Below are 15,930 nucleotides of genomic sequence, written 5' to 3' on the forward strand. Positions count from 1 at the left end.
TCTGAATGTCAAAGACTCTTTCTGAGACTGCAGCGTTGGAATGAGGGGAAGGCAGGAAAGAAATGGGACACTAGAGCTAATTATATGCTGTCTTCTCTGGCCAGGACCTGTTGGCTTAAAGTATTTGGTGACCTAAATACTTTTGTACACCCCTATGAATCTTTTCTGAGCCCCCATTTGGGTCACTTCCTGTCAGAATAGCAAGTCACAGAAAATATTCACACTTCCAGTCTATTTGATAGGTGTCGGACAAAACAGGAAGTAAAAGGAAATCCCCAGGCAGAAATAAAAACAAATTTCCTAGTAGCGTGTGGAAGGTTTAGAACATCTGTCTGTATTTGATAGCTGTCTATATCCCCTTGCTTACTTCCCGTCCACGTCCTAGATACCTGTACAGGAAGAGAAATGAAGTTTTAACTAGAGTTTTGCTTTAACACAAACCTTTTGTTGGCTCATAACAAATTTGCAACACAATAGCCTACTCTCTGTTGTGTGATCAGAAATCAGTGTACGGTAGCAGAGCCCTCAGGGATCCTGTACAGGGGAAGGTTTCACATGTTGAACTCCGCTCCGTTTGGAATTCCTGATTATCACTGAGAATGTAAAAAACTGTAAATTGGTGGACTATTGATCTCAGCCTACGATCATGATGTGTTTATTGAGCTGAGATGAGCCAGCACTGCATAGTTCAATGTGGCGTTTAAAACCCCCTGTTGAAGCACGTGGGACAAATCAATATACACTTACATTCTGTTTATAGATGTTTTAAATGTTATATTGTTGTGTTTATTAGTTTCTACTAGGAAAGGCCATTCAGTTTTAGGTAATTCAGTAGTGTGATACGCCAGCTGATTTAAATCATCTAAAGGGCCAGCTGGCATGGCTGCAAAGTGGTTAAACACTACATTTACAAGGCTATAAGAATCAATTGACCCATTTAATAGCATTGCGGGGGCTCCTGCAGGCTGCACAGATGACAGTACTGTGTTGATGTGCACATGGATACTTAGGAGCTGGGATGACTGTATATTCAGTTTATGGTTCTGTTAATAGAGCTTTAATGGGTCAGTTCACCCAAAACAGATGTTTTTAGTTTTGTTTAGATACCAGCAGGTTGGATCACACTGCAGCTACTTACATCACATGGGTTAAGCCGCCATGAGACATCCGGCATGGTTTGGCAGTCCAGATAGAAGAGTGGAAGTGTAGAGTAAGAGGACATGTCCAGAGTATTTGCGGGGGCCCTAAAACCATGAATAGGATCCTAAATGGTTACCAAGAGAAATGTCAAAAGGGATCATTGATGGTAAAACGCCAGGGGATGTAGTCCGCCAAGAACGTAGGTCAAAACCATGTGCTCAATCCAAGATTACACAGCGATGTAACAAAAGAAAGCAGGACAGGCTTGGTATACAACCACAAGTCAAGGAGAGGGGTCTACAGTATAGGTAACCTCTACTGGGTCTAACAGACACCTTTGGGTTTGCTTTTCTTATTCCGTGAGGACATAAGCTGGTGGGCTGAAGGAAAAAATAGAGCAGATTCCTCCCACACTACGAGTTCCATGATCGAAGAAATCCCTGCTGTTATTTTTGTACCGGCCGAAATTCGCACAGTGCATGGCCACCTCTACTGCTTGATTACCCCTTTTCTGTACTTGTGGCAGCTGTGGATATCCTGAGCAAGGAAGAAGGTAGTAGGGTCTAGAGGGGAGACTGAAACTGGGGTGAACAAATGCTAAAACAGACCAACAGAGTAGCAGTTGGGAAGGTGTCACTCAGCCAACTGAATTGAAGTTGACTAGGGGTGTCTGTTGAACTTAGATTGCTTCTGGACATAGTTGTTTTCCTGATCTGACCATAACCAACACAATCAGGCAATGAAACATCATCTCTTGGCTCAGGTAGAACATACAAGTCCACACTCTGTTCCCGTGTGGGCTAAACACATGTTCCAACATGAACACTGAACACTCTATAAGATGGAGTGGGTTGGAGAACAGAGTGCAGCCCAGTATTTGCTATGTGAGCCTGGAGGAGTGTGATGGATCCCCGTGGCACCTGTGGCTGGATGGAGGGCCTGAAGTGGTACACAAACTTTAAATCTGTGGTCGGTTCCTAAAAATCACTGTTACCAAATTGCTAGGTTTTTGCCACCCCCCAATTTCAGATGGGCGTCACTCACCATGATGAATTTTCCACTCGTTTCGCATTACAGCACGAGCAGTGCGGCTTCTTAAGAATGGACAGAGCCAGATTAAAGAAGCTATGGGGTGATTCAGCTCACCAACTGTTGACATAGTTTTGGGGCAACTGCTACTTTAAATGCTGCTCTTCTGTACCCCGGAAAGTTGTCTGCGGCACCAGAATTTCCAACACTGGCCTTAATTGCGTAGCGGCACCTGCACCATTCCCTTCTCTGCGGCTTGCTTTCCCTTTTCCTAGCAGCTCCCGAATGGATGCTGCATGTGGGTATTCCCCGCTGAACAATCTTTGTATAAAACAGCTGTTCTAACCGTGAATTGTGTGACAACCACTCCCTTTTGTGTCTTGCCTTCCTAAATCCCGTGTGTGCCAGCCTCAACATGGCTAGTCTCGTCACACCTTGTGCTGGTGTAACAAGCATGTGCCAGTCACAGGATGGTCTGTGAATGTTTTCATGTTCATAAATATATATTATATCATATCATATGTTTTACAATATGTTGTTACTTATTAGTATGTTAACATTTATAAACTGTGAATCGTGTGCCTGTAGATGATTTATAAATGCCTTATACCTGAATTTAAGGTCTTGCTAGATGAATAAATCTATTATACACCTTTTTTATGGTCTCTAATTTTATATAATTACTCACATTTAATGATAAAATAAATTGAATATAAACTTCACTGCTGTCTTCTCTACTAAAGTTTAAACCTCCAGCGACTGCTATTACACAGATTATCATTGCTGAACTGAGACGTGTCCACATTTGGCTCAGAACAATACAAAAATGTCCCCTTCTGGTCAGCACAAAAGAGAGCGTATTACAGAGCTGGATTTGGAGCCTTTACTGTGAAACCTAAGGTCTGTTCTGACGGGTTCATTATAAGGAAATGTGGGAGTGTTTCCTGCCAAACTGGTGATGCTGATCCAATAGCATCAAAAAATAATCACTGACCCAGATTAAAGCAGATCTTCACCTCCTTCTTCAACAGTGTATAAAATCATTCCTTCTACTCTATTTTGCAAAATTTGCAGATTTTATTATTTTTCTTCTTTGTGTGGCCCTGCATATTTTGGTATTCTCACATAGACAAAACTTGCATGGCTATGCTGCCCACAGCCTACTAGGATACTAACATCACCTACCCCAGGAGGCTTTGGGGGCCATCTACCTCACATTGTGCATGCCCAGCACCACGTCATCAGGGGAGGTGCCCGCAAGAACCCGGAAAAGGCAGCTGGCTCCTGATGTCAAAAAGCAAGATGGCAGCGGAGAAGCGGGTTACAGCAGACATCGCTGAATTTGTTGGGCGTGTGGGTATGCTATTTGAAAACAAGCCAGCAGAAACGGTAAGAGGAGACTGGAAAATAAAATTAAGAAGAGGGTTGGAAGGAGCCTCTTTATATCTAACATTTTTTTCATCTTGAACAGATTTTGGAATGGATAAAACCCCCATCTTTTTTGTTTGTTTGTTTGTTTCTTCTATGTGTCATGTGTCATTTAAGATTCCACTTCCTGTCATCTAGATACAACGGGAAAAGAGAAGGGATCTTAAAAACATCTCCAGAACAGTCCCCAGTGGAGCAAGTGTCCCATTTGGAAGACTTCCCCCCTATTTCATGTTCTGGTGACAACCTTGAATTTTGCATTATCCTTTATAATAAGTCATGGTGCCTTTTAGTGAAGTTGTCCTTTGAATCAGACAGGTACCATTGCTGTAAGGCAACTAGCAATGTCAGAGGGAGGTTGGCAATGGCAGCCCCCATTATTTATTTCAGCATGGGTTTCCTTCTAAAGGAACCTGCCACTTTGCCCATGGAGGCTAAAGTGACTGGTTCCATTAATAAATCTGATACCTTCTCTATGCTCCCTTGTTGTTTGCCTGTAAACTCCAAAGCTTCCTCTTTGGATCTTGCACAAGATTAATGACCTACTTGTGACCGTGTTAAGGGTTGGCGATTGCCTGCTCAGCCTGAACATTGCATCACGAGAGGCAGGGGAAAAGGTCACATGCTTCCCCATACCCCTGAAGTATTGCCAAGGAACCCCGACAGATGAACAGAGCCTCGGGGAGCACCAAGAAGGTGGGTATCTGCGGTAGGGGAAAGTGTGTTACTAAGAGAACCTGTCATTTCCCCCTTAATTTGCAAATGGACATGTTCCTTTCAACTGAATACAGCAAATACAAGAGAGCATCTGTCCTCACTTTCCTGCAGCGCAGCTATGTAAATGCATTGGTTGCTCTCATACTTTCCTTCTCCTTTTTATTTATGAACCAGTCTAATTTTGCCTGGTCTATCGTTATATAACGTATCCGCTGGGTTAGCGGACTCCTTCTCACTCTCTGCAATATATTCACTGACGGGATGCATCTCTTTAGCATGCTTATTGCATCAGAAGAGCCCCTGTGGGACACCAACTGTTACTATGTGTACATAGACTTCCATTAAGACTCCATTGTGCTTCATGAATACTTAACCCCATCAGCTGCTGCTGAAAAGCCATTTTGCAGGTAAAAGCCGGGATCATCATAGTGCAATAACGTACAGGAAGGCGAGGTGATCTGCCCAACCACCCCCTATAGGGAGCAGACACTGCAGAGCCTGCAATAGGTCATTCAGTTGGATAATGATATGTGAAAGAGCTCAGGACTTCATCTTCTACTCAAACGAAAGAAGGATTTGAAGGAGGAAGGGCGGGTGGGGGTAGCTACTGGTGAAACATCCGTTAAAATGAAGTGGACATTTCCTTTGACAGCTAAATCCTATATATAATGGTCAATTCTACCCTACAACTTTTGGTTGGGCACCAGTGGATTGGACACCATGTGGTGGGATTTCCCCTGTACATAATAAAGGTGGTATTCTGTTGGAGAATATGAAGACTTTATCAAATCAATGAAATGACACTGATTTGATTTTCAGGGCCTGTTTACACCATAGCATTGTGCTTAACGTATGGTATCTGTGTGTTCATTGCACAGGACACCTAGTGTGTGGTTCCATGTGCTAGATGCATTGAGTTGCCCTTCATTTAAAGGGAACCCCAATACACCTGCCAGCAGTCGTGTGTTGTAGCGCCGCAATACCATCCGGTGTAAAAAAAAAGTAATGAATGCACAGTATTGCAACCAGCGGGAGGTGCATTGAGGTGCCATTCAAATAAATTGGCAATGCACCTTGCGCACAGTACTGTAAGCTAGGTGTGCTTTGCAATAGTGTATGCCAAATGCATGGATACCATATGTTTGGTGTAAGACTATGGTGTGAACAAGCCCTTAAAATAGATCTGAACCCTAAAGCTGGCCATACACCTTACAACCATCGCAAGACTTTTGTCTTGCGATGGTTGTAAGGTAATTTTTTTTTAAACGCACGATCTGCCCATCTTGGACAGGCAGATCGTACTTGCGATCATCGCAAGGCCGCCCCCGATGACTGCAATGCTGAACGGGCAGTGTGCGCTTGCGGCAGTTGTCTTACGAGCAGGCCACAAACCCGCCGACAATCGTACGATTCTCAGCGGATTTTCGAGCCTGCTCGTAAGATAGAAGACGTGCGACCTTACAGTAGAAACGGTCGCACGCCTTCCATACACCTGCCGATTATCGTACGATCGCGGGATTTCCCGCTATTATCGTACGATAAATCGACAGGTGTATGGGCACCTTAAGTGGATAATACTTTATTTACAATAGCACTGTGCATCATAAACAATTGCATTTTGTTACATCATTTGCTGCATCTCGGCGCTGCTGATCTTCTTCAGCCACTTTTTTTTTTACAAACATGCACTAGCACATTAGATGGCTGCACATCATTGCTCTGGGCCTGCTCCGTGATAGTGACAATGGTGGACCATGCTTGTGCAATGTACATTTGCACTTCACCAGGGGCACTTGTAACCAGATGACAGTGTAGCAGCACAATTGAGAGGCAGTTGTTACCCCAAAAACAAGAAGTACCTGAATCAGGACCTTCATGACTTGTAACTTTTATATTAGCAAGCCGATATGAGTCTTTACTGACTTGGGTTTAGCTCTACAATAATGAATGAAGCAGTCATCCGTCCAGGGAACTCTGGAGGCAATATCTTATTATTGGACTATCTGAGACATATAAGAAAACATCTTGTCAGACATCTGACCACCATACAAAAGTGCTAAAGTACTCTGCAATTGCCAACCCCTTAGGACAGTGCTAGCTGCCTGGCCGGCTTGCTGATCTGATGGCTCTCTGAGTAACCGGTCTGGAACATGAATGCAAAGTGACAGGGACAGTCAATAATGAATTACAGTCTGCTGTTGAGACTAAAGTGCTGCATTGCAGTGGGGTAAATGCAACATTTCCATGTACAATCAATATGTAGTGAAGGTGTCCTTTAAGTCACCCCAGCTGGTAAAATACCATCCTCCCCATGTGCGGCCCTGCATGGCATCGCACAGGTTTTGCAAAGAATACATCCTGACCAGGTCCTGTTCCTACTGCACCCATTTGCCATGACCCCATTGTTCCTATAGGTTAGCTGTACCCATGGTGGCCTCCAGTCAGGGAGGGGGGTACACCTAGTCCCCCATTGCGCTGAGCTCACTGTGTCCTTTAGAAATGAAGAGGCCGGCAGTGACCAAAGGAATGGTCACCCGTGTCTAATCTACTGTAACCGCCATCTCGGGCAGTGTGGTAGCTTGCACAGGGTTAATGATCTCTCCCCAAGGGACAGTATAATTGGCAGCTAAGGCCAAGCACTGCATCCTGGAAGGAAGGGGAGGTCACATGCTCCCCCATGCCCAGAAGTAATGAGTAATCCCGAGCACTACAAAACACAAATGGCGCAGCACAGAAGACTTGCAAAGATGAGTATCAGGGAGTGGGAGCAAAGCGACAGATATTTTTTTTTAAATAAACCCGTTGCTTTGCCCTGCATGGTGATAGCACAGATTTGGTTGAAAGCAAGGGTAGGAAAACCCCCGGCCCTCCAGCTGTGAAAAAACTACACATCCATGCTTATGAGATTCATGTCTGTGGCTATCAGAGTCTTGCAATGCCTTATGGGACTTGGAGTTTGGCTACCCCTGGTTTAACCCTTTCACTGCCAAGGACGTATGTCCTACATCGCTGGCACTGGGCCCCTGCAAACAGACTCCTAGGAATCTGTTTACCTGTGTAAAGCTGACTGTCGGCTTTAGACTGGAAGCGATTCTGGCAGCTGAACAGATCACTTCCAGGGGCTGGTAAATGGAGCGCCCCCCCCCCCCGCCGATTCCTGGGCTACTTGGGTGTCGGCAGGTAGCAAGGAGAGAGACCATCTGATCTCCCCGCTGAATGAGAATGGAAGCGGCTCTGATTGCATCACTTCCGGCTTCTCAGCTGTCATCCCCCGGGAAGAAGCTAATTGAGCACAAGCAGGAAGTGCAAAGGAACCAGATCCTGTCACTTCCAATGTGCTATCCCATAGGGGGCTTGTGAACCCCCCCAAGTAGCCCCCTCCCGAAGCAGCCCCCCTTGCTTCCCGGGCTACTTGGGTGTTGGCAAGTAGCAAGGAGAGAGACCATCTGATCTCTCCGCAGAATGAAGGTGGAAGCAACGCCGACTACATCAGTTCCGGCTTCTCAGCTGTCAATCCTCAGGACAAAACCGATTAAGCACAAGCAGGAAGTGCAAAGGAACCAGAACCTGTCACTCCCAATGTGCTATCCCATAGGGGGCTTGTGAACCCCCCTATGTGATAGCGATGAAGTAAAAAAAAGTTGGGTGTACCGTATTTTCTGTTTCACGGGCGCACACAATTTTTAAGCTTGTTGGGTGTGTTTACTCAGGATAACTTCATAGGGGGCACATGGGCGGCTCTGTGTACATTCTAAGAAAACATTGCAGACGGGCACGTAGATTTGTTTTATTGCAGAAAAGAGGGAGAATTCAATAAAATATTATTTATTTCAGCTATTTTCCCCTTTAACTGATCAAACTGCAAGGAGATGGAATCGATATAATGGGATCTGAGGACATACTGGGCAACGCAGAGAAGACAAACCCTGATCCATTCCCGGGGCACCCAAACAGATCAATGACTACAAATCATCAGTGTTGTGTCAGGTCACCCAGAAGGAATGTCTCAGCCCTGGGTGGATGTTGGCAAGCTGACTTCTCTCTACACTCAATGATTGGAGGCGGTCCCAGCTCCTCCCACTTCCTACAAATCAGTGCCAGTTTACCTTTTCATTCATTATGAATCAGAAAAACCACAAGGAGGCTACAGATGCACAAGACATCACTGCTACTCTCCAGGGCTCGAAAGTGCCCCGGGGATCAGGAAATCAGCAACCTGTGGCTCTTCTGCTGTCAATAAACGTCCACACGCTAGCGCTGCATGCTGGGACTCGTAGTCCCATTACCCCTGGAAAGCTACAGGCTGCTCGCCCTCGGTTAGGTCCTTCACGTCGCTGTACTGATCACTTCTATCACCAGCAGCATTGCTGAGCGCAGAATAATTACAGCCCGCGGATCGATTATCGATAACGAGCTGATACAGCTTGTCATTGCCCCGTTCTCTGCTACCACGTGTCCGCGCTGGGCTGGGCGTTGGCCGATCGCAAACTACACCTCCCATGAGCGCTTGCTTCTAGGCCCCGCCACCCTGACTCGCTCCGTGTCCACCCCGCAGGTAGCAGCAGCCAATCAACACCCGCTGTGAGAATGGTTAGAAGGCGCTAAGGGTGGATCAGATGACCTCCTTTCTGCCAATCAGAGTATCAAAAAGACATGCTGAGGTATGAAATCTGCAGAAGGGCCCTTTGAGGGTCTGTTGGAGTGCACAACGTGAAGTGCTTCAAAATATAAGCAGATCAATAATATCAGTTGTATATTAAAGTGTTATATATATGTATATTTATTACACACACACTATATTGCCAAAAGTATTGGGACACCCATCCAAATCATTGGATTCAGGTGTTTTGTGAAATTTCCTTACTACTAAATATTCAACTAGCATCTGGTCGCTTATACAATTGAAAGGATTGAAAGAATACAGGCAGGGAAGCCATTCCATTTGCTTTGTATGTACTGACACGACTTGCCCCACCAGGAGCCAACTTCATATCCACCCTAGTGAAGTGACAGACAGATGTACAGGTACACAGCTTTGACCAATTGCACCATCCTTCTGGTTTGTTGCAGAAGCATACACTTCTAGCTGGGCCCCAATGGACATGCACTGGGCCCTAGGCTCCTGCCTAGGCAGCCTTGCGGATGATTCAGCTCTGGAGTGAAGTGGAAATGTTGATGGATTTTACAGACTCAAAGATAATGAAATGAAGGAAAGTGAAATTGCAAATAGAATAGAAATCAATTGTAAACATGAAACCCTTCAAGTAATCTAATAGAAAGCAGAATTGTCTGATTTGTTTGATCAGGGTTTCATGCCTGACTTTATGATAGCCACCAGTGTTCCAAATTTACAGCATTGCATTCATTACTTGGACATTTCTGTGATGTGGTCATTGCACAGCTAGACTAGTGGAAAATGTTGCTCCATTGATATAGATCCTACAGTCTTTTATGGAAAAGGGAGAGGAATCTCTATGGAGATCACACAGTGTCCTTATACTTGATGGAGACAAGTGAGGATGGTAATGTGTCCCATTCCCATGTGTCCCATTCTTGCCTATATGTGACATTCTTATGCACCAATTAGTTTGTCTCAATCGTGCCAAAAAGACTCCCCAGAATTATTATTCTCCTAGAATAGAATAGTTGATGATACAGGAAGTGCCATATCAGTCTGCTTTTCCAATGGCAGTCCAGATCTACCACAGCAGATCTGAGGGAAACACAGCATGCAAACGTCACCATGCCTTCCATAGTGCAGTACTTGATGTCTGAGCAGCTAATCACCAGGCGCAGGCACTGCCATTAACGGAGCATGCCTAGTAGCCCTATGGAAATACTGATTTTCACAATGTCAGTATTTCCATCGGAAATTTGGAAGGCTGCAGTGGCAGATTAGGGTGTTAGTGGGACGTAGTGAAAGCAGGAACTGCCTGGTGGGAGGAAGGGGAGAGAGACATATGCTCCCCATGCCTGGAAGTATCAGGTACTCAGAGGACCACTAGTTACGATAGCAAGTTATTGTATGTTTGTATAGTGACATGCAGATACTTTGTTGATATAAATGCAGTGATTTTATACATATCAATTTAAACTAACAAAAGTGTGTCTATTGGTGCACAGGCTAATGCTGCATGTTTTGTTTTCAGTGTAGGGAAGGGGGAAAGTATACATATGAAAAAAACAAAGCAATTAAAAACTTGAAAATAAAAAATAAAATACCCCAAGGACAATTGTACCTTTGGTACAACTGTCTTTTATCCAACCCCACTCCCTGACCTGTTGCCCACCTGGACAAATACTTACCTCTTTGATCCAGCGATCATTGATGTGTTGCCCTCCTTGGTGCTGAACATCCTTTCTGACAAAAGGATCAGTTTCAATTCATTCCTATAGGTAAGCCGTACTTATGGCAGCCTCCAGGGGTCCTCCAGAGTACCTAGCTTATGTCAACATCCAATATTACTTGGTGTCTCAGATGCCTGGTCCCCCATAGAGTGCAGAGGTTCAATTTACTGGCCTGTGCCCCATATATTCCTACGGGTAAACCTCTGGGCTAAGGGTAATGCCTCCAGCAGTCCACCAGAGTATGGCTTATCTATAGGAATAAATAAAGTAAAGGCCAGTGGAACAAACCACTGTGCTTAACAGGGGTCCAGGTATCTGATACAACTGGCAGTGTCGAATGCTTTCACGCAATCTTCATCAAAACGCTGTCTGCCAACATACAGAAGGAGTTAAAGAGAAAATGGAAAACATGTCCACATGTAGCTGTAGTTCCCCGCTCACAACCCTTACTGCTCAGTTATTGACTCTGTGCAGCTCTGACTTTATCCCAAAGGATAAAATTCAAAATATTAACAACCACTTACAAAGCCATCCACAACTCTGCCCCTGGCTATATCTCAAACCTGGTCTCAAAGTATCCACCCTAACCAGTGGTGGAACTACCAGGGTCGCAGAGGTCGCGGACGCGCCCGGGAGTTCTGCCACTTGGAGGGGGCCCAGGACAGGAGGAAGGGGCCCCTGGTAACCGCTGATTACCGGGATGTTTATTATCCCGGTAACCGCTAATGTCAGTCCCTGGACCTCTTCCTCCTGTCTTGGGCCCTACATGCTTCACGCTGCTCCCCTCGCCTTGTTCCGGGCGCAGCGTGAAGTATCATCCAGCCGGCGCAGCAGCCAATGAGTCTGAGCGGTGTTATCCCCGCCCCCCTCAACACACAGAACTGCTGCCCAGTGCCGAATATAGAGCTGCTGCGGACACGAAGGGGGAGACAGGGAGCTGAAACGATGAAGGTGACATGGGGTCCGGGAGTGGAAAGCTGGGGAGATGAAGGGGGAGATGAGGGGAAGCTGAGGACATGGAAGAGGAATCCTATGGAACTCTTTACCCCAACCTGTCCGACTATCTCCCAATCTGATTGCCTTTAGGCGATCCCTTAAGACTAATCTCTTCACGGAAGCCTATCCCACCTTAAACTAACCACACAACCATCACTTTCTCAAACAATTCATCCCCACACAACTACCTCCTCATGTATCACTTGCCCCTCCCTTTTAGATTGCAAGCCCTCATGGGCAGGGTCCTCATTACCATCTTATCTTGAATTGTATTGTGATTGTAATGTCTTCCTTATATTGTAAAGCGCTGTGCAAACTGTTGGCGCCATATAAATCCTGTATAATAATAATTGTCTTTTAGGGTGGCTGAATTATGTATTTGCACCAAAGCCTTCAGAACCCCAAGAAAAGCTTTGGGGCTCCAAAGCCAGGCAACATTGTGCTGAAGAACCTCTCTGACCAATGATGGCATCGGCAGTTCTATGAAAAGAGCTCACTGGTTGGGGTTTTGAAAAAGAAGAATGCCACCAACCATTAGCCTGGAACAAGGGGGACAGGGACTGTGGACGGGTTTTATTTTCACTTTCATTACCTGGATAACCTTTTTGACAAGAAGATAAATATTTTCAAGTTTTTATGATAGAAGCGTCCAGTGCTTATTGTCAACACTGGAGTCACAAGCTCAGGTTAATTTTCTGCTGTACACCTGATCAAGATCTGGTCCCTGGTGATCAACTCAGTAGGAGCAGGGTAGCACCAAGACTACCTGAAGACTCTGTATATAATCTCCTAAGGGGCCCTCTTGTTCTCAGGATTGCATCATGGCTTGGAGACTAATGGTAGAACAGACATTGGGATTTAGCATAGCATATCCTTTACCTCATTGTTTACTGTAAATGCCCATAGCCATTGAAGATTGATGACTGATAACCATAAGGTGAAAAACTGTCTTGCCTAATTGGATTTTTTTGGGGGACATCTGGGTCTACTGTTCTTCTGTAAGTCAATGCTCTCCCTCTTGTGTTTTCTAGATTAAAGAGACAGAAGGCAGCCTCCAGAGTTTGGGACTTATCACTTTGTTGGTTTTTAAAGGCAGTGCCAACACAAGGTCATCTGGCACCCAAGGCAAGAATGCCAAAGTGTGCTCCTCACAAGCGCTTTCATTTGTGGTTACAAAACTAACACAAACGTAAAACAGTTTAAAGAGAAAAGCTAAGGGAAAAAAATTAGGGTTACCTAAAAGTTTAACTACAAATGTTAAAGGGTTATTAAACCCTCGCGTGCTTTTGCATATATCTACTGCTAGCAAGCAGTAGATATATGCAAAAAAAATTTCTTAAAAAAACCCTTTTAACCACTTCAAGACCAGGTGTTTAGACCCCCTTCCTGGCCAGGCCATTTTTCCAGTATTCAGCGCTGCGGTACTTTGACTGACGTTTATTCCGTCATGCAACGCTGTACTGAAATTAATTTTACACAATTTTTTAGGGACAGATAGAGCTTTATTTTGGTGGTATTTAATCACCACTGGGGGTTTTATTTTTTATTATAATTAGGAAAAATTACTGAAAATTTTGAAAAAAAAACGTTTTTTTAACATTATGTTAGGAAACATTTATTATTACCCAGTTTTTTGGTCAAATATAAAATATCGGGTCACGTTGGTTAAATAGACACCAAACATGTCAAGCTTTAAAATTGCGCGCACCCGCGACATCGCAGAAAACGACCGCAACCAAAATTAGCCATAGGCGACGCTTTAAACGTTTTTACCGCTCATCAGTTTAGTGTTATCAGTGATTGATGGCGCTAGACTTATTGCTCTCACTGCGATGTTCGCGGCGATATGATGCCCGTTTTTAAATTGCGGCCATTTCCCGCTCACGCGCGCCCGGCGGCGCGCGCAAGGGGGCGTGTCTGAGCGGACGCCTAGAGACGCCCGCTCAGATCTAGAGAGCTCCTGGCCGGCGGTTTTTTTACTACGCCCAGCCCGGAGGCAGTTAAAAAGGGTTTAAACTTGCCTGTGTCTTCGGTGCACGCTCCCGTCCGAACACTTCAGATGTTCGGCCGGGAGACGAGGAGAGACACAAGGTAAGTATATGGAGCAGCGTGCACCCTCACAGACTCTGTGGGACATGAGAGAAGTGGAGGACAGAGGAGTCAGCGCTGGGTCGGAGTCCCGCACAAGAGCTGGAGGGACAGCTGAAAAGGACAGTAAAGAAGAAGATACCTACAGCAGGATTGGGAAGGGGGAAAAAACTTAGACTTTAATGTTACTTTAAGGTTAAAAAACTGATTAGGGTTAACTGCAAATTGTATTCTGTGATTTCTCCCTTTTATAAAGGTGCTAGAATAGGGTGACAAAGCGTTCTCTATGGTTCCCCCTTCTCCTGTGTTGTCATCTGCCACGCAAGCTCCCAATGAAGACTTCAAGTAGATACAACAGCACTCCAACAATGGCTGCATGGCATTTCTATAGGTGGCCATACACTCTACAACCATCGCAAGACTTTAGTCTTGCGATGGTTGTAAAATCATTTAGAAGGACAGCAGGCTCCAGCGCCCTGTGAAAATGGATCTGCAGTGGATCGCTTTTCACAGGGCTGTAGAGTAGTGGTTGCCTGGTGTTCAGGAAGCAATACATCCACCTCCTGAATGCTGATTTGTGGAACCCAAGGGATTTTCATTGCACTACTGCACTGTAAGTTAACCGTGTGCCAAGTGTGTGGCACATGGTTGTGGCATGGTCCCAATTACCTCTATGGCTTCATATGTCATATGGCACCTCCTGCCAAACGTGACATACTGTATAATCATAAAGCATCATGGCCATGGCAATGTATACAGTATTACTGTCTGATCACAATGCTAACATTGCAGCAGGCAGCCAGGGATCGGTAAAACCACCGATTTTATTGCCCCTCAGGCTCCCATCTAAACGAGGCTTGTAATGACCATACCTATGTAATGTGTGTGCAAACAGTTTTAAATCCTGTTACACAGCCATGGTCCACTGTTTTCACCATCAGGAAACCTGCCATAAGAAATGTCATGCAACCATCCCTGGAGTGTAAGTGTAGAGGAGAATGAAAAACGGTGAAAACAGGTATTTAAAAAAAAAAATGGTGTCACCCTGGTGAAAAAGGACAGTGCAAATCATAGGATTTAACATAAAAAACAAACTTAAACAGTTGAATCAGGATATATAAATACTAGGTCAAAGGACACAGTGGATACAGACCAGAAAACCCCCCTACAAAAACAGCCCACTGACCATTCTGTCTCTTTATTGCTCACCTATATAGCTACAAAGATGAAAAAACAACATCCAAAGCTCATCAATTTATAACCAGCTTGTGGGAAAGGAAAATTCTCAACCCGAGCAGAAGACAAATTAGTCCAAACTCTGGCATTCAGAAAATATGGCTGTATGAATAATATATGGGTTTGCTTTTATACATTTACCGCTAAGGAATGTTACAACAATGACAACAGTAGACCTTTTTTGTTCTTCCTCATTTCTTATGCTAAAGGTATATCGTGTGGCAGTGACAGTAGATGCCGGATTGTAGCAATGCCAGGCCTGTGTGTCTCCTATGCAGAAAAAAACGGATTCAATGAAAGCACAGGGAACACACCTATCACTATGGATGAGCCAGGCTGCCTTGCCTTATCTGCTGTGTGTACTGAGCAATCAGCCTCACTGATCTGTAGCCATGTCACCTGATAAGAGATCAAGAGACAGATTGTAATTATTCCCACTCTGACATGATGCTTCTGACACATTGATACATTATTATTTTGATACATAGAATGTAGCAGTTATGGTGTACCCAGCTTGCTGGTGCTAGTGTCTCAGAGCAGGTATAACAATGTAGGGTGGAGGAGCAGCATTATTCAAAGTGCCATCTGATCACGATTCTTTAGCTCTGCATGTGTATGATTTCTGCTACAATATTTTGTTATTTTTAATAAAAAGGAGTTTATAGGTTACAAAAGGAAAAGGCAGTACCCTATCTTAGTGCAATATTATCAATAGATTGTTCATATTGACAGGGATTAGATACATCAGGTACATCGTTCCAATGAAAACTGTAACATGGTTTACAGGAGTTGAGAAATATATACATAAGTGCATGCATTCATTGGTACCTGACTCCATCAGATGGGTCTTGTTACCAGCACATTGCTCATGGTGCTACTACATGAGATATATAAATATATATCACTTACTGTATACAAATATGTATCACAACAAATTAAGAATTATGC

This window comes from Nanorana parkeri, unplaced genomic scaffold (genome assembly GCF_000935625.1).
Source record: "Nanorana parkeri isolate BGI_ZX_2015 unplaced genomic scaffold, ASM93562v1 scaffold470, whole genome shotgun sequence".
NCBI classification, from domain to species: Eukaryota; Metazoa; Chordata; class Amphibia; order Anura; family Dicroglossidae; genus Nanorana; species Nanorana parkeri.